The sequence below is a fragment of the Balaenoptera acutorostrata genome, chromosome X (assembly GCF_949987535.1).
Source record: "Balaenoptera acutorostrata chromosome X, mBalAcu1.1, whole genome shotgun sequence".
Classification (NCBI taxonomy): Eukaryota; Metazoa; Chordata; class Mammalia; order Artiodactyla; family Balaenopteridae; genus Balaenoptera; species Balaenoptera acutorostrata.
Window position 1 is genome coordinate 13,839,713 of NC_080085.1, and position 19,085 is coordinate 13,858,797.

At 39.7% G+C, this 19,085-nt stretch overlaps 1 protein-coding gene and 1 non-coding gene across 10 annotated transcripts in view; both read left to right on the forward strand.

Moving 5' to 3' along the window:
• TXLNG (taxilin gamma) overlaps nt 1-19,085 on the forward strand; it is a 59,065-nt gene that overhangs the window by 11,473 nt on the left and 28,507 nt on the right. The window lies entirely within an intron of this gene.
• TRNAE-UUC (transfer RNA glutamic acid (anticodon UUC)) lies at nt 18,382-18,454 on the forward strand. Its single transcript has one exon. It is a non-coding gene; the product is annotated as a tRNA-Glu (tRNA).

Below are 19,085 nucleotides of genomic sequence, written 5' to 3' on the forward strand. Positions count from 1 at the left end.
TGCTTGTAGATCTTGGAGATTAATCCTTTGTCAGTTGCTTCATTTGCAAATATTTTCTCCCATTCTGAGGGTTGTCTTTTTGTCTTGTTTATGGTTTCCTTTGCTGTGCAAAAGCTTTTAAGTTTCATTAGGTTCCATTTGTTTGTGTTTTTATTTCCATTTCTCTAGGGGGTGGGTCAAAAAGGATCTTGCTGTGATTTGTGTCATAGAGTGTTCTGCCTATGTTTTCTTCTAAGAGTTTGATAGTGTCTGGCCTTACACTTAAGTCTTTAATCCATTTTGAGTTTATTTTTGTGCATGGTGTCAGGGAGTGTTCTAATTTCATACTTTTACATGTACCTGTCCAATTTTCCCAGCACCACTTATTGAAGAGGCTGTCTTTTCTCCACTGTATATGCTTGCCTCCTTTATCGAAGATAAGGTGAGCATATGTGCGTGGGTTTATCTCTGGGCTTTCTATCCTGTTCCATTGATCTATATTTCTGTTTTTGTGCCAGTACCAAACTGTCTTGATTACTGTAGCTTTGTAATATAGTCTGAAGTCAGGGAGCCCGATTCCTCCAGCTCCATTTTTCGTTCTCAAGATTGCTTTGGCTATTCGGGGTCTTTTGTGTCTCCATACAAATTGTGAAATTTTTTGTTCTAGTTTTGTGAAAAATGCCAGTGGTAGTTTGATAGGGATTGCATTGAATCTGTAGATTGCTTTGGGTAGTAGAGTCATTTTCACAATGTTGATTCTTCCAATCCAAGAACATGGTATATATCTCTCCATCTATTTGTATCATCTTTAATTTCTTTCATCAGTGTCCTATAATTTTCTGCATACAGGTCTTTTGTCTCCTTAGGTAGGTTTATTCCTAGATATTTTATTCTTTTTGTTGCAATGGTAAACGGGAGTGTTTTCTTAATTTCACTTTCAGATTTTTCATCATTAGTATATAGGAATGCAAGAGATTTCTGTGCATTAATTTTGTATCCTGCTACTTTACCAAATTCATTGATTAGCGCTAGTAGTTTTCTGGTAGCATCTTTAGGATTCTCTATGTATAATATCATGTCATCTGCAAACAGTGACAGCTTTACTTCTTTTCCGATTTGGATTCCTTTTATTTCTTTTTCTTCTCTGATTGCTGTGGCTAAGACTTCCAAAACTATGTTGAATAATAGTGGTGAGAGTGGACATCCTTGTCTTGTTCCTGGTCTTAGAGGAAATGCTTTCAGTTTTTCACCATTGAGAATGATGTTTGCTGTGGGTTTGTCATATATGGCCTTTATTATGTTGAGGTAGGTTCCCTCTATGCCCACTTTCTGGAGAGTTTTTATCAGAAATGGGTGTTGAATTTTGTCAAAAGCTTTTTCTGCATCTATTGAGATGATCATATGGTTTTTATTCTTCAACTTGTTAATATGGTGTATCACATTGATTGGTTTACGTATACTGAAGAATCCTTGCATCCCTGGGATAAATCCCACTTGATCATGGTATATGATCCTTTTAATGTGTTGTTGGATTCTGTTTGCTAGTATTTTGTTGAGGATTTTTGCATCTATATTCATCAGTGATATTGGTCTGTGATTTTCTTTTTTTGTAGTATGTCTGGTTTTGGTATCAGGGTGATGGTGGCCTTATAGAATGAGTTTGGGAGTGTTCTTTCCTCTGCAGTTTTTTGGAAGAGTTTGAAAAGGATGGGTGTTAGCTCTTCTCTAAATGTTTGCTAGAATTCACCTGTGAAGCCATCTGGTCCTGGACTTTTGTTTGTTGGAAGATTTTTAATCACAGTTTCAATTTCATTACTTGTGATTGGTTTGTTCATATTTTCTATTTCTTTCTGGTTCAGTCTTGGAAGGTTATACCTTTCTAAAAATTTGTCCATTTCTTCCAGGTTGTCCATTTTATTGGCATAAAGTTGCTTGTAGTAGTCTCTTAGGATGCTTTGTATTTCTGCAGTGTCTGTTGTAACTTCTCGTTTTTCATTTCTAATTTTATTGATTTGAGTCCTCCCTCTTTTTCTTGATGAGTCTGGCTAATGGTTTATCAATTTTGTTTATCTTGTCAAAGAACCAGCTTTTAGTTTTATTAATCTTTGCTATTTTCTTTGTTTCTATTTCATTTATTTCTGCTGTGATTTCTATGATTTCTTTCCTTCTGCTAACTTTGGGTTTTGTTTGTTCTTCTTTCTCTAGCTCCTTTAGGTGTAAGGTTAGATTGTTTATTTGAGATTTTTCTTGTTTCTTGAGGTAGGCTTGTATAGCTATAAACTTCCCTCTTAGAACTGCTTTTGCTACATCCGATAGGTTTTGGATCGTCGTGTTTTCATTGTCATTTGTCTCTAGGTATTTTTTGATTTCCTGTTTGATTTCTTCAGTGATGTCGGTTATTTAGTAATGTATTGTTTAGTCTCCATGTGTTTGTGGTTTTTACGTTTTTTTCCCTGTAATTCATTTCTAATCTCATAGTATTGTGGTCAGAAAAGATGCTTGATATGATTTCAATTTTCTTAAATTTACTGAGGCTTGATTTGTGACCCAAGGTGTGATCTATCCTGGAGAATGTTCCGTGCGCACTTGAGAAGAAAGTGTAATCTGCTGTTTTTGGATGGAATGTCCTATAAATATCAATTAAATCTATCTGGCCTCTTGTGTCATTTAAAGTTTCTGTTTCCTTATTAATTTTCTGTCTGGATGATCTGTCCACTGGTGTAAGTGAGGTGTTAAAGTCCCCCACTATTATTGTGTTACTGTCGATTTTCTCCTTTAGAGCTGTTAGCAGTTGCTTTATGTATTGAGGTGCTCCTATGTTTGGTGCATATATATTTATAATTGTTGTATCTTTTTCTTGGATTGATCCCTTGATCATTATGTAGTGTCCTTCCTTGTCTCATGTAACATTCTTTATTTTAAAGTCTATTTTATCTGATTTGAGTATTGTTACTCCAGCTTTTTTTTGATTTCCATTTGCATGGAATATCTTTTTCCATCCCCTCACTTTTAGTCTGTGTGTGTCCCTAGGTCTGAAGTGTGTCTCTTGTAGACAGCATATGTATGGGTCTTGTTTTTGTATCCATTCAGCAAGCCTGTGTCTTTTGGTTGGAGCATTTAATCCATTCACGTTTAAGGTATTATTGATATGTATGTTCCTGTGACCATTTTCTTATTTGTTTTGGGTTTGTTTTTGTAGGTCCTTTTCGTATCTTGTGTTTCCCACTTAGAGAAGTTCCTTTAGCATTTGCTGTAGAGCTGGTTTGGTGGTGCTGAATTCTCTTAGCTTTTTCTTGTCTTTAAAGCTTTTGATTTCTCCATCGAATCTGAATGAAATCCTTGCCGGGTAGAGTAATCTTGGTTGTAGGTTCTTCCCTTTCATCACTTTAAGTATATCCTGCCACTCCCTTCTGGCTTGTAGAGTTTCTGCTGAGAAATCAGCTGTTAACCTTATGAGAGTTCTTTGTATGTTATTTGTCGTTTTTCCCTTGCTGCTTTCCATAATTTTTCTTTGTCTTTAATTTTTGCCAATTTGATTACTATGTGTCTCGGCGTGTTTCTCCTTGGGTTTATCCTGTACGGGACTCTCTGCACTTCCTCGCCTTGGGTGGCTATTTCCTTACCCATGTTAGGGAAGTTTTCGACTATAATCTCTTCAAATATTTTCTCGGGTCCTTTCACTCTCTCTTGTCCTTCTGGGACCCCTGTAATGCGAATGTTGTTGCGTTTAATGTTGTCCCAGAGGTCTCTTAGGCTGTCTTCATTTCTTTTCATTCTTTTTTCTTTATTCTGTTCCGCTGCAGTGAATTTCACCATTCTGTCTTCCAGGTCACTTATCCGTTCTTCTGTCTCAGTTATTCTGCTATTGATTCCTTCTAGTGTAGTTTTCTTTTCAGTTACTGTATTGTTCATGTCTGTTTGTTCTTTAATTTTTTAGGTCTTTGTTAAACATTTTTTGCATCTTCTCAATCTGTGCCTCCATTCTTTTTCCGAGGTCCTGGATCATCTTCACTGTCATTATTCTGAATTCTTTTTTGGAAGGTTGTCTATCTCCGCTTCATTTAGTTGTTTTTCTGGGGTTTTATGTTGTTCCTTCATCTGGTACAGAGCCCTCTGCCTTTTCATCTTGTCTATCTTTCTGTGAATGGTTTTTGTTCCACAGGCTGCAGGATTGTAGTTCTTCTTGCTTCTCTTGGCTCCTTCTTGTCTTCTTCACCAGTGGGAGAAATCAGTTGCCTTTGCCCTAACTTTAGCACTGGTTTGCCCCTCTTTTCTTCTCATTTAACTAATTAATGTCTCTGTGTGCTCCCTTGTCCTCTACATGCTGTGACACATCACTCTGGAGCCTTTTGCTGCCTAAAGTTAGAAGCTGGGACACTCCTTGGGACTTCCCTGGTGGTCCAGTGGTTAGGACTCGGCACTCTCGCTGCCAGGGCCCTGTGTTCAATCCCTGGTTGGGGAACTAAGATCCCACAAACTGCACAGTGAAAAACAAAACAAAAAGTTGGGATGACTCCTAAACTTACCTTGCCTCCAATTTGTGTCCCTCCTCAGAACTCCGTCATTGCTCGTGTTCATTCATTTTTTGTTTAACAGTTTTATTGAGGTATAATTCATATGCCGTACAATTCATCCACTTAAAGTGTACAATTTGATGGTGTTTAGTATATTCAGAGTTTTGTGGCCATCACCACACTTGTTTATTTTTAACATTCTTTGGAAGAACATACTCTTTGGAATATTATAGAGAAAGAAGAGAATTCAGTCTCTGCTTTCCAAGTCCTAGGTCCATGACTGGACAAATTACTTAAGATTACCTGATCACTGAGGCTGTTGTTCATCATTCCTGCCTTTAAGACAATTCTGAGGATTCGGTGAGGAAGTATATCAAGTACTGCTGGAGAGGCTTTTGAATGAACCAGAGCAACAAAGAAAGGCCAAGGGAAAATGGCTTATACTAATTCTCCCTCACCACCCATGTGGATTGTAGTGATTAGTACTGTAGTGACTTAACCAAAAGGGAAAGAGGCTGATTTGTTATGTGTGGTTGAACAGGAAGGAAAGGACACTCTTCTCTCTGTCCTCCCACCCCATCCCAGGGTGTGTTCCCTAGAGATGGATCTGCTTGATTCGGGAGCCCTCTCAGACCATGCTTTCACTGAGCTGGCCTCTCGTCTTTCTCTGTTCCTCCTCTACCACAGCCAGGCAGCAGTTCTCAAACTTTTTGGTTTCAGGGTCTTTTTGCATACCTAAAAATTATTGATTACCCCAAGGAGCTTTTGTTAATGTGGGTTATATCTAATAATGTTTCCCAAATTTTAGAAATTAAAACAATTTAAAACTATTATTCATTTTAAAAATCAACTGACGTTGTTTAGTTACTTATTGCTGTATAACATATTGTTTCAAAACTTAGCACTTGAAACAGCATTTACGATCTCAGGTGTCTGGGAGTGGCTTAGCTGGTCCTCTGCTTCAGGGTCTCATGGGCTGCAGTCATCCGAAGGCTTGACTGGGAAGGATGCACTTCCAAGCTCACGCTCATGTGGTTGGCAGGATCCAGTGCCTTGCAGGTTGTTGAACTGGGGCCTCAGTTCCTCATGAGCTGTTGGCTGGAGGTCTTCCTTGGTTCTTTGCCACTGGGGCCTTTCCATAGGCATCTCACAACATGGCTGCTGGCTTCATCAGAATGAGCAAGAGAGAGTGCCAGCACAAGAGAGAAGGAGGCTGCAGTCTTTGTCACGTAAAGAAGTGACGTCCTCTCACTTTTGCCAAATTCTCGTTTCATTAGAAGCCAGGTTCTAGGTCCAGCTCACACTCAAGGGGAGAAGAGTATACAAGGTCGTGAATACTAGGAGGATCATTGGGGGCCGTGTCAGAAGCTGCATACTACACATTAATGTAAATAATGTTTTTAAAATTAAAAATAGCTGATTTTCCAGAATAAAAGTTGAAAAGAGTGGCATTGTTTTACGTTTTTACAGATTTCTTTAATGATTGGCTTAGTAGAAGACAGCTGAATTCTTCTAACTGCTTCTGCATTCTATCTGTGGTAATATGCCATTTTAGTTGAAGTATGTGAAGACAATCTAGCCGCACACACATACGTAATTGGAACAGGGAGGAGTATTTTAATAGCCTTTTTAGATAATTGTGGAAATTCTTTGATACTACACCAAAACTCAGCAAGTAGTAGTTCTTGAAGGTTAGTTGCCAGTGTGGGATCTGAAACTCTTTGTAACTTTTCATATTGTTTTAAAACTGTGGGTCTGTTTTTCACTTTGAATGGATGTTTTTGCTCATGCATCATTTTGTAACATCATCAATTAGTCATTTGGAAAATATTGGTTTACTGAATTGTGTTAATATTCCAAATGTTACCGTGTTTTTTTACAGTATCAAAACCACATTAGTTAATATCACCACTGATCTCATCAGAAAAGTCTTTATGTATTGGGAAGCTCATAGTGGCAGATGGTTTTCAAAAATTCTAAATTTTGCTTGAAAACTCACATTTTATCTTTGGCAACAAATACTGTCAGTTGTTTGCCTTGAAGTGACAGGCTCACTTCATATATATTGGAGAAAATGTCTGCCAAATACCCAAATATGAGTAAACAGCCATGGATTGTCTTTAAGAGAAAAAAAATTAAAAAAATAAAAAAAAAAGAGAAAAGAAACAACAAGAACAAGAACAAGGTGATCCATGAAAAAGTTGATGGTTGGGCTTATGATTCCAGCAGCTGCGTTAGTGCTTTTCGTCAGAATCTCTACCACACTTTGTTGTGTAGCCGAAGTGCTTTCTATGTAGTTTCTGTATCTTCACACAGAATAAAAAAGGATAATGTATTCAAGGGCTGAGATTTAATAAAAATAATTTTTAATTGCTTTCTCAGGGGCATTGTTAAGTAAAAGAGCCCCCCTACTGCCTCGAGTACGTGATGTAGTGACAGAATCCATGACTCCTAGTATAGTTTGGTGCTGCTGCCTTGATTTATTCTAAGGAACCAGCAGTGTTACTCATTATTGCTTTTGTACCATCAGCGCAGATGTCAACACCAAAAAAGACGAATGCCATCTCAGTGTTTTTATTTTTTTTAATTAATTAATTAATTAATTAATTTTTGGCTGTGTTGGGCCTTCATTGCTTCGCGCAGGCTTTCTCTAGTTGTGGGGAGCAGAGGCTACTCTTCGTTGTAGTGCGCGGGCTTCTCATTGCGGTGGCTTCTCGTTGCGGAGCTCGGGCTCGAGGCGCACGGGCTTCAGTAGTTGTGGCTCGCAGGCTCTAGAGCGCAGGCTCAGTAGTTGTGGCGCACAGGCTTAGTTGCTCCGGGGCATGTGGCATCTTCCCAGAGCAGGGCACAGACCTGTGTCCCTTGCACTGGCAGGTGCATTCTGAAGCACTGCGCCCCCAGGGAAGTCCGTCAGGCTCTTACAATTTTTGACTAGCTGGTAGGTATGAAATCCATCGTTTAAAGCGTTGGCATAGAATTGCACTGTGTGGATGAGCCATCACTTGTTCAAATCAAGATTCCGGTGCAGGGCATGTAGATAGTCTCCAATTTTTCTATTTTATAATCAAAGCAGTGATTGTCCAATTACTTCCTTAGAATAAATTCCAGGAGTGGAAATGCTGGACTGAATGTTCCACATATTAAAATTTTTGATCCATATTACCCAGCTGCCATTCGGAAAGCTTGTACAACTTTATATTCCCAACTGCAGTGCTTGCATGCCTTTTCCCCCACACCCATTTCAAAAGCAGCTTTAAAAAAAAAAAAATCTAAGTGATATATATACCTAATTTTAAAGGTCAAATGATACAAGGCGTTCAGAAGAGCAAAACCCCGAACTGCTTTTCCCCATCCCAATTCCCACTTCCCAGAAACCACCCTTTTATATCCTGAGCAGTTTCGTCTGTTTGCTTCTATATCTCAGAATACGCTTATACTGCTCTTTCTTCATTTTGTTTTAAACTGTGGCAGACCCTGCTAGTTGCCCACTTGATACCAGTTTTTTCCTCAGTCTTCAGAGGTAGCTCAGAATTCCTGAGCCTTTCCAGGGTTCTGAAGCATTAAAATGTCCTGGTCACCACCTGGCTGCTGTTAGCTGCTCTCCTGTTTTTGTTTTTGTTTTTTTTTTGTAATAAGTTTTGTTTATCTATTTATTTATTTATTTTTGGCTGCATTGGGTCTTCGTTGCTGTGCGCGGGCTTCCTCGTTGCGGTGAGCGGGGGCTACTCTTGGTTGCAGCCCGCGGGCTTCTCATTGCAGTGGCTTCTCTTGTTGCATGCAGAGCACAGGCTCTAGGCGTGTGGGCTTCAGTAGTTGTGGCACACGGGCTCAGGAGTTGTAGCTTGCAGACTCTGTAGAGGCTCTAGGCGTGTGGGCTTCAGTAGTTGTGGCACGCGGGCTCAGGAGTTGTGGCTTGCGGACTCTGTAGTTGTGGCTTGTGGACTCTGGAGTGCAGGCTCAGTAGTTGTGGCGCACGGGCTTAGTTGCTCTGTGGCATGTGGGATCTTCCCGGACCAGGGCTCGAACCCGTGTCCCCTGTATTGGCAGGCGGATTCTTAACCACTGTGCCACCAGGGAAGCCCTGCGCTCTGGTTTTATCAGAAGTGGGGACTGCTCTTTCTTTTTTCTTTTTTTTTTTTTTAATAATTTTAAAGGCTTTTGTCCCTTCCAAACACACACTTTTCTTTTTTTTTTAACTTTTCTGTTTATTTATTTATTTATTTATGGCTGTGTTGGGTCTTTGTTTTTGTGCAAGGGCTTTCTCTAGTTGCGGGAAGTGGGGGCCACTCCTCATCGCGGTGCGCAGGCCTCTCACTATCGCGGCCTCTCCTGTTGCGGAGCACAGGCTCCAGACGCGCAGGCTCAGTAGTTGTGGCTCACGGGCCTAGTTGCTCCGCAGCATGTGGGATCCTCCCAGACCAGGGCTCGAACCCATGTCCCCCGCATTGGCAGGCAGACTCTCAACCACTGCGCCACCAGGGAAGCCCCGGGACTGCTCTTTCTTGTTTCATCTTTCCCAAGATTATTCTGTATTCTGTCAGAAGAGAATAGGCTTATTTTTCATAGGCCTTTTCTTAAGACTTGTTCTGAGGAACGTGGCATCCCAATTATTACTGACTCAACTGCTTTATCTTGCTAATGGAGCAATTCAGTAATCCTAGCAGCTGGAATATTTTTGCATTAATTCCTGATGACCAGTATAAAGTTAGATTTTATTTGCTAAAGGCTTGAATATTTTTTTTAAATTTATTTATTATTATTATTTTTGGGGGGTGCTGTGTTCGGTCTTTGTTTCTGTGCGAGGGCTTTCTCTAGTTTCGGCGAGTGGGGACCACTCTTCATCGTGGTGCGCGGGCCTCTCACTGTCGCGGCCTCTCTTGTTGCAGAGCACAGGCTCCAGATGCGCAGGCTCAGTAGTTGTTGCTCACGGGCCCAGTTGCTCCGCGGCATGTGGGATCTTCCCAGACCAGGGCTCGAACCCGTGTCCCCTGCATTGGCAGGCGGATTCTCAACCACTGCGCCACCAGGGAAGCCCAAGGGTTGAATATTTGAAATCGTGATTCATCATGATTTTGTGGGGGGGGGGGTAAAATATACATAACATACAATTTACCATTTTAACCATTTTTAGGCGTACAGTTCGTTGGCATTAAGAGATTAACAGTGTTGTGCAAGCTACACCACCATGCATCTCCAGAACCTTTTCATCTTCCCAAACTGAACCTCTGTACTCCATTCCCCCTGCCCTGCCCGTGGCAAGCAACCACCATTCTGTTTTCTTTCTCTATGAATTTGGCTACTCCAGGTATTTCATATAAGTGGAATCATACTATGTTCTTTTGTGTCTGACTTTTTTCATTTAACATAATGTCTTCTTCAAGGTTCATCCATGTTGTAGCATGTGTCAGAATTTTCTTCCTTTTTTAGGTTGAATAATATCCTAATGTACGTATATACAGGTGCACCTTGGAGATATTGCAGGTTCAGTTCCAGACCACCACAGCAAAGCAAATAACATAATAAAGTGAGTCAGACAAATTTTTTGGTTTTTTAGCGCATATAAAGTTGTTTACACTATAGTGTAGTCTGTTAAGTGTGCAGTAGTGTTATGTCTAAAAAAACAATGTACATACCTTAATTAAATAATATGTTATTGCTAAAAAGTGCTAATCATCATCTGACCATGCAGAGTTGCCACAAACCTTCAATTTGTAAAAAACGCAATATCTGTGAAGCACAATAAAACCAGGTGTGCCTTTACCATATTTTATTTATCAATTCATCCATCAGTGGCATTTGGGTAGTCTTCACGTTTCTTAACTTTAGATGTGATTCTTTAGGACATTCCTCATAGAAACACTACCTTCATACCAGGCTCAGTACATGTAGATCTCAAATCATGGCTTTTTTTCCCTCACTCACTTCCTACTTTGTTCCCTAGTTTATCTGTATAATGAAGTAATATTCTCACTGTCTTAGAATTGTAAGGCTAAACTAAATAAAGTATTTTAAATGTCTACCACATAGCAATTAGTAAATGTTAGGTCTTTTTCCTTTCTCCCTTCAGTCAGAACTTAGCCTTATATACAGTATGTTAACCCTCTTTTGTGTATTCCATACATAGGCTTAGCTGTTGACTGTCTGATTCTACTTGGGAAGAGTTAACTATCCATGATTGAACCTATTTTTTCTTTTAAACTGGTAAAATGATTTGGTAGATGTCCTAGCTGTAGTTATAGATTGAGGCCAAGTTCAAATGAGATATTTCAATTTTCAGAATTGTTTTAAGAAGGAGATATATCAGAACGGCTACAAAAATTCATGCTTAGTAGGTCGTGTTACTACTATAATCTAGTAGAAGGTGTAGTGTAAAGATTTGGGGGGACAGACCCAGAGGTCTGTTGAGCAGGGTGAAGGGAGAAGATGACATGAAATGACTCAAAAGAAACTCCTGCAACTCTTCAGACTCTGAGGCTGGGGTGTGGTGGAATAGTGAAAAAATATAATACTGCTTTTTATAATACTTCTTATAATACTGGTCATGGTGAACAGTTTGGGGGATATCTTTATAGAAAAGTTTTCTCTATTTACTGGCTTCTGTATGAATACATTTTTGTTTATACTGACATGTTCATCCAGGGTCAAATGTTTCTTTTTCCTTACTTAATTATACCTTGGAGATCTGTTCATATTGACATGGCTCTACCTTACTCTTTTGAATAGCTGCCTCCTTTAACTTGTGTGGATGACCATTCTTTATTTAACCAGTTCTTTTTTAAATTTTATTTAAAATTTTTTTTTATTTTAATTTTTTGACCACACTGCGCGGCATGTGGGATCTTAGTTCTCCGACCAGGGATTGAACACGCACCCCCTGCAGAGGAAGCGCAGAGTCTTAACCACTGGACCACCAGGGAAGTCCCTTTAATCAGTTCACTATCAGTAGACGTTCTGGTTCTGTGTGTAGTAACAAGCGGTGGTGTGCTGAATAGCCTTTGCCCTTGAGTGAGAGTATCTGTGGAATAAACTATGGTGGACTCGCTGGTGAAAGTGAATGTGCATTCAGATGTTGAGAGATACTGCTAAATACCTCTGCAAAACCAATATGCTACCAATGTAGGCTTCTCAGGACTGTACTGGGGGACCTGTTTGCCCACATGAAGGTTTGTTTTGTTTTTGTAAAAAATTGTTTTTAAAAATCTGGTCAGTATTGCTTTGATTTGCATTTTTATTTGTACTTCTTTAATTATGAATGAGGTCGAACTTTTTTTTTTTTTGGCTGCATTGTGCAGCATGCGGGATCTTAGTTCCCCAACCAGGGATGGAACCTGTGCCCCCTGCATTGGGAGCGTGGAGTCTTAGCCACTGGACCATCAGGGAAGTCCAGTTTGAACATGTTTTTGTATGTTGGGCATTTTTAGTTCTTTAACTGTGATCTCCTTGTTCAGAAATCCTTGAAAGTTGGGTCTCTGACCCATTTGAAGCCCTTATGAACGTGGTCTTTTGGCTAGTCTGAAGTTTTCAATTAATATTTAGTAAATTGATTTTCCTTTTTTTTAAAAAATAGAATAGCTTCTGAGTTCTTTGATTTCCTTAGAAAGACCAAAGTTTCACTTAGAACTTCTAGTTCTTTGTGGTTTTCATTTTTCACGTTTCAATCTTGATATATCTGGAGGGGTGAGATGGGTTATCACTTTTTCCCCCCATATGACTTGGGAGATATCTCAAATCGTTTATTTCCTTTACCACTTTGAAATGACACCATTTTAAAAAATTTTAGGGACTTCCCTGGTGGCGCAGTGGTTGAGAATCCACCTGCCAGTGCAGGGGACACAGGTTCGATCCCTGGTCCGGGAAGATCCCACAGGCCGCGGTGCAACTAATCCCGTGTGCCACAACTACTGAGCCTGCGCTCTAGAGCCTGCGTGCCGCAACTACTGAGCCCAGGCGCCACAACTACTGAAGCCCGTGCATCTAGAGCCGGTGCTCCGCAACAAAAGAGAAGCCACTGCAACGAGAAGCCCGCGCACTGCAACGAAGAGTAGCCCCCACTTGCCGCAACTAGAGAAAGCCCGCACGCAGCAACAAAGACCCAATGCAGCCAAAAAAAAAAAAAAGTGATTGTTATACAAATATATATTCTTCTTCAGATTCTTTTCCCGTGTAGGTTATTACAAAATACTGAGTGTAGGTCCCTGTGCTATACAGAGTAGGTCCTTTTTTCTATTTTATATATAGTGGGGTGTATATGTTACTCCCAAGTTCCTAATTTATCCCTCTCCCCCCTCTTTCCCCTTTGGTAACTATAAGTTTGTTTTCTATGTCTGTGAGTCTGTTTCTGTTTTGTAGATAGGTTCATTTGTATCATCTTTTTAGATTCCACATATAAGTGATATCATATGATATTTGTCTTTCTCTGACTTCACTTAATATGATAATCTCTAGGTCCATCTGTGTTGCTGCCAATGGCATTATTTCATTCTTTTTTTATGGCTGAGTAGTATATCATTGTGTGTGTGTGTGTGTGTGTGTGTGTATCACATCTTTATCCATTCATCTGTCGATGGACATTTAGGTTGCTTCTGTGTCTTGGCTATTGTAAATAGTGTTGCAAGGAACATTGTGGTACATGACTCTTTTTGAATTATGGTTTTCTCAGGGTATATGCCCAGTAGTGGGATTGCTGGGTCATACGGTAGTTCTATTTTTAGTTTTTTAAGCAACCTCCATACTGTTCTCCACAGTGGCTGTACCAACTTACATTCCCACCAAGGGTGCAAGAGGGTTCCCTTTTCTCCACACCCTCTCCAGCATTTATTGTTTGTAGACTTTTTGATGATGGCCATTCTGACTGGTGTGAGGTAATACCTCATTGTAGTTTTGATTTGCGTTTCTCTAATAATTAGCGATGTTGAGTATCTTTTCATGTGCCTTTTGGGTCTTTGGAGAAATGTCTCTTTAGATCTTCTGCCACTTTTCTAATTTAAAAAGCCCACGAACCTACCAACCCCAACCACCTATTTTAAAAAATAACAAATAAAAAAGCATATGAAAATGTAAGTTTTATGGGTAGGTTTGTTTGTAAAATTTGTATTTGGAAATGTAAAAGCCCCTCAAAATACTGGAAACGTTTACAAAAGAGGTTCATATTTTCAAAACCAAATAAGGCTGGTCGTGGCCATGCTGAGAGCGGGAAGCGCCTGGTGTCTGAGGCCAGGCAGGCGTGCGCTCTGTGTCTTCACGTTCTTGCTTCGTAGTTGATGACTCTTAGAGGAAATTATTAGAAACATAGGGTTTGAAGGGATTTTTAGAGATAATTTAGTTTAATCCTAAGACGCAAAAAGTTTTTTTTGAAAAAAAGCTTCATTGTCTTAAATATAATCACTTAAAGTTATTTAAAGATGTCTCTACTCCCAAGTTAGTGTTGTCTCGCCTCCCTAAATCCCAGAGTTAATTACTGCTAAAAACTCTCCAGCTCTTTCCCAATGTTTTCCTAAATTCATGCTGGTATATCTAGCATGGTATGTATTTTTAGACATTTAATGTCTCAGATTTCTTTGTTTGACTTTGAACTTCCATTTTCCAAGGCCGATGTGTGAAGGGAAAGGAGTGGTGTAATGGAGAGAACATAGGCTCTTGAATTTGACAGACCTGGTTTTGAGTTTTACTGGCCCATTTTGCTGACTTGAATATGATCTTGGGCAAGTTACTTCACGTCACTGAGTCTCATTTTCCTAAGACCAACCTCTCAGTGGCGTGGAGAAGGTTAAATGGGGTAATGGGGCTTGTAGGTTCTGAAGGTTTACCTTTACCTACTTGATAAGTTTCTCGAGACTCTTTGGGAACCATAGGCGAGCTCAGGACCTCTGCCGGGGATGGGGAAATGCATCTGTGTACACAGCCTTTCCCCCCCTGCCTCTCCTGTGGCCGCCCAGCCCTCCACAGGGAGTGTCTGCGCTCAGCACGTGCCTGGCACTGGTCAAAGGCATTCAAGCTGGTTTAAGCAGATGGTAGTTGAAGTAATTTGGAAGTGGATGTGGTTGTTGGCTTTTTTGTTTTTTTTCTTTAGACCAGTCTTAGTAAAAGAACAACCATCACTAAAAACATTTAGGCTCGTTTAAACAAAATAAGCCAAAGAAAGATGGTTCTTTAGCTTCAACAATATTTGAAGGAGCGTAAGTGAAAGTTTTTGAACTTTTTTTTTTTTTTTTGGCCACGTGGCTTGTAGGATCTTGGTTCCCCGACCATAGATTGAACCCAGGCAGTGAAAGCGCAGAGTCCTAACCATTGAGCCGCCAGGGAATTCCCAGATTCATCTGTTTCTAGATGTATTTCCTCCCAATACTTTCTGTGTGTCTGTGTATATATACATAATACATGGTGCATACTATTTTGTAATTTCTTTCTATATATAATACTTTGGGAGCATCTCTCCCCATTATCAAATAGACTTCTGTAAGACGGCCTGGTCAGGACAAGGGTGTTTGTACAGTAGACAAAGGTGAGTCATGAAGCAGTACATCGTTGTGGTTAAGAGGGTGGGCTCGGAAATTAGTTGGCCAGGGTTCAGATCTTTGCCCTGCAATTTACTGGCTGTGACCTTCAGCTAGGTACTTAACTTTACCACACCACCGTTTGCTCATATGTAAAATAGAGATAATAATGGTAACTGTCTCTTGACATTATTGTGAGGATTAAATTAGTGAGTATAGGAAAGTGCTTACAGTAGTGCCTGGCTGTAGTATTTGCTGTATAAGTGTTAGCTGTTGCTGCTGTTTATCCAAGAGAGTGTACCCAAGCAAAGGCATCCAGAATGGGTGTCACAGAGGGCAGAGTAGGAAGTTTTATTGGCCATATGATAGAGAATTCTCTGCTTAAGGAGTTGAAGGCTGGGAAATCATTTACAATTTAAATAAAGTTGTTGGCTCTAAGAATTTGCTTCATATCAAATGGTCCAGTGCGGAACCTCAAGTGGGGAAAATTGGGGCCTACTATATCAAGAGTATTTGTAGACTAGGGTTGGAATCAAGCCCAGCTGTAACTGGGCTTATTCATAAACAAAAAGATTTTGTAGATCCAGAGTAAGTCTTTCATTAGCAAATGTGAAGAATAAATCAAACTTAACTGTACAGGAGAGAAGGAAAATGTAATACTGTTCTGCTTCTAATGATATAATAATAGTGGTGTTTTTCTCAATAGATACTTCCCATGGCTTGTTTTAAGCAGCCATTTTGGCCCCTCTTGTTTTCCACTCAGTTGGCACTTGAGCACCTTTTATGCATAAGCTGTCGCTATCTAGGAGGATGTACATACCAAATAAGTGATAATATAATATATGTGGCAGGAATTTCGAGGAGAAAGGAGTGTCTGGAAAGACAAAAAAGAAGTAGTGTTAGCTGAAGATAGAGAATGATGAAATAAAATTAGAAGGATAACGTTAGATATGATGGTTGTGTACTATACAGATTAATTTAACATCCTTATTTATGCTCAGTGCCACTGGCTATTTTTAAATTTATTTTATTTATTCATTTTTGGCTGCATTGGGTCTTCATTGCTGTGCGCGGGCTTTCTCTAGTTGCGGCGAGCGGGGGCTACTCTTCATTGCGGTGCGCGGGCTTCTCATTGTGGTGGCTTCTCTTGTTGCGGAGCATGGGCTCTAGGCACGTGGGCTTCAGTAGTTGTGGTACACAGGTTCAGTAGTTGTGGCTCACAGGCTCTAGAGCACAGGCTCAGTAGTTGTGACGCATGGGCTTCGTTGCTCCACGGCATGTGGGATCTTCCCGGACTAGGGCTCAAACCCGTGTCCCCTGCATTGGCAGGCGGATTCTTAACCACTGTGCCACCAGGGAAGCCTGCCACCAGCTATTATTTTGAGTTAGGTGAACATTTTGGCCTTTCTAAGTTGTCTTTTTTCTGTCTCTGGTAGTTGTAATTGACCTATATGCCTTTAATCTGAAAGCCAGCATAACTTGCAGTTAAATCTCCTATGGCATTTTGAAATAGGTGAATAAATATACTGTGAGTTTTCTCCAAAATTGGGAGAATGAAGGACAGTAATAGAAAATATTTGCAAATCATACCTCTGATAAAGGACTTGTATCTAGTGTCTGTAAAGAACTCTTAAAACTCAATAATAAAATAACAAATAACCCAAATTTAAAAATGGGCAAAGGATCTGGATAAACATTTCTCCAGAGGAGGTATACAAATGGTCAATAAGCACATGAAAAGGTTCTCAGCATCACTGGTCATTAGGTTAGATACTTTCACACCAACTATGATGGCTATAATGAAAAGGACAGACAATAACAAGTGTTGATGAAGATGTGGAGAAATTGGAACCCTCACCCACTGCTGGTGGGAATGTAAAATGGTGCAATCGCTTAGAAAAAGTGTGGCAGGTTCTCAAAGGGTTATACATAAAGTGACCATATGACCCAACAGTTCCACTCCTAGGTATATACCCTGGAGAAGTGTAAACAGATGTCCCCACGAAGATTTGTACATTAATGTTCATAGCAAAATTATTTATAATAGCCAAAGTTGAAAATAATGTAAATGTCCATCTACTGATGAATGGATAAACAAAATATGGTCTATCCATACAGTGGAATATTATTTGGTAATAAAAAGAAATTAAGTACTGATACATGCTACCATGTGGAGGAACCTTGAAATCATTATGCTGTGTGAAAGAAGCTAGACACAAAAGGTCACATAGTGTATGATTCCATTTATATGAAATGTTCAGAATAACCATATCTATAGAGACAGAAAGCACATTAATTGCCTAGGGCTGGGAGTTTTGGGCGGATTAGGGGTTTATAGCTGAAAAGGGTACTGAGTTTCATTTTGAGGTGACCAAAATATCCTAAAATAGATTGTGGTGATAGTTGCACAACTTTGCGAATACACTAAAAACCAGTGAATTGGATGGTATGTGAATTATATCTCAATAAAGGTGTTATGAAAAATCACTAATTGAACTGGGAAACTAGAAATAACCAATTCCAATCCTCAGGTAGGCTTCTCAATAAAATTGATCTTAGGAGAGGCCTTGGGTTTTCCTTGGTGAAAATTATTTATGCTCCCGCTTCTTGCAACAAATTGCTTGCTCGTTATATTTTTGATATTGCTTGACATCATGTTTTCTGGTATTATGTGAGTTTTATTATCATTATGCTTCTGAGAAATTCTGTGTTAGAGATAAGCAATCTTCCATTTTAATTATCTTTTAACAGACTTTCATCAATGTTTAAAGCCAGCATTGTGGTTTTTGTAGCCTTATTCTTAATATTGGGCTAATGGTTTTCAGGGAATCAGTTTAAAAATTATTTTTTAAAAATTGGGGGGACTTCCCTGGTGGCGCAGTGGTTAAGAATCCGCCTGCCAATGCAGGGGACAGGGGTTCGAGCCCTGGTCCGGGAAGATCCCACATGCCGCGGACCAACTAAGCCCGTGTGCCACAACTACTGAGCCTGCGCTCTAGAGCCCGGGAGCCACGACTACTGAAGCCCGCGTGCCTAGAGCCCGTGCTTCGCAACAAGAGAAGCCACCGCAATGAGAAGCCCGTGCACCGCAACGAAGAGTAGCCCCCGCTCGCCGCAACTAGAGAAAGCCCATGCGCAGCAACGAAGACCCAACGCAGTCAAAAATAAAAATTAATTAATTCATTAGTTTTTAAAAAGTTGGGGAAGATGGTATTAATAGCACTGGGTTGTTTTTTTTTTTTCTTCTTCTCATTATTGCTTTTGCATAAAGAGTCTCTGCTAACATTATCCATCTGCTCAACTAGTATATGACAGTTTAATATTTGGTATAAAATAGAGGTGGAACTAGTAGTTCTGTGTATAATGTAGCATTAAAATGATCACTTGGCAGGAATTCCCTGGTGGTCCAGTGGTTAGGACTCTGCACTTTCACTGCCGAGGGCCCAGGTTCAATCCCTGGTCGGGGAACTAAGATTCTGTAAGCCGCATGGTGCAGCCAAAAAAAAAAAAAGATCACTTTGCATTTGGTTTGATATTAATACTTCTGTATGTTATTTGGGCCTATCAAGGACTTTAGGAAGTTTCTGCAGTAATGAAATTTAACAAAAGACATTTCCTAAATCCTTGGTAATTTTTTTGTAGACCTAATATCTCTGGATTACATTTGAGAAATACTGCTTTATGGACTGCATTACGTATGGAAGAGAATTTTTAAATTTTTTGGAAAGAATTTGAGTGTAGCATCAAACCATAACTCTGAACAACGCATTTCCCCTTAATGCATTAATTTTTTTAAGAAAAAGTATTACAGGCACATTTTTTAAAAAGTAGTATCAGAAAAGCAATGCATCTCTAATCTCTCTCCCCAGAGGAAAATAAATTCTGTTTTGGTTCTTCATAATGCTTGAATAATATATAAATTGCAACTTCTAAAATAAACCTTATTGAAGTAAAACATACATTCAGAAAAGTATACAAATCATAAAGGTTTAGGCTTAATGAATTTTCACGAAGTGAACATCTACGTTACCCCACCTAGATCAAGAAACAGACTATTACCTAGCACCCCAGAAGGCTCTACCCCCAGCGGTAAACACAC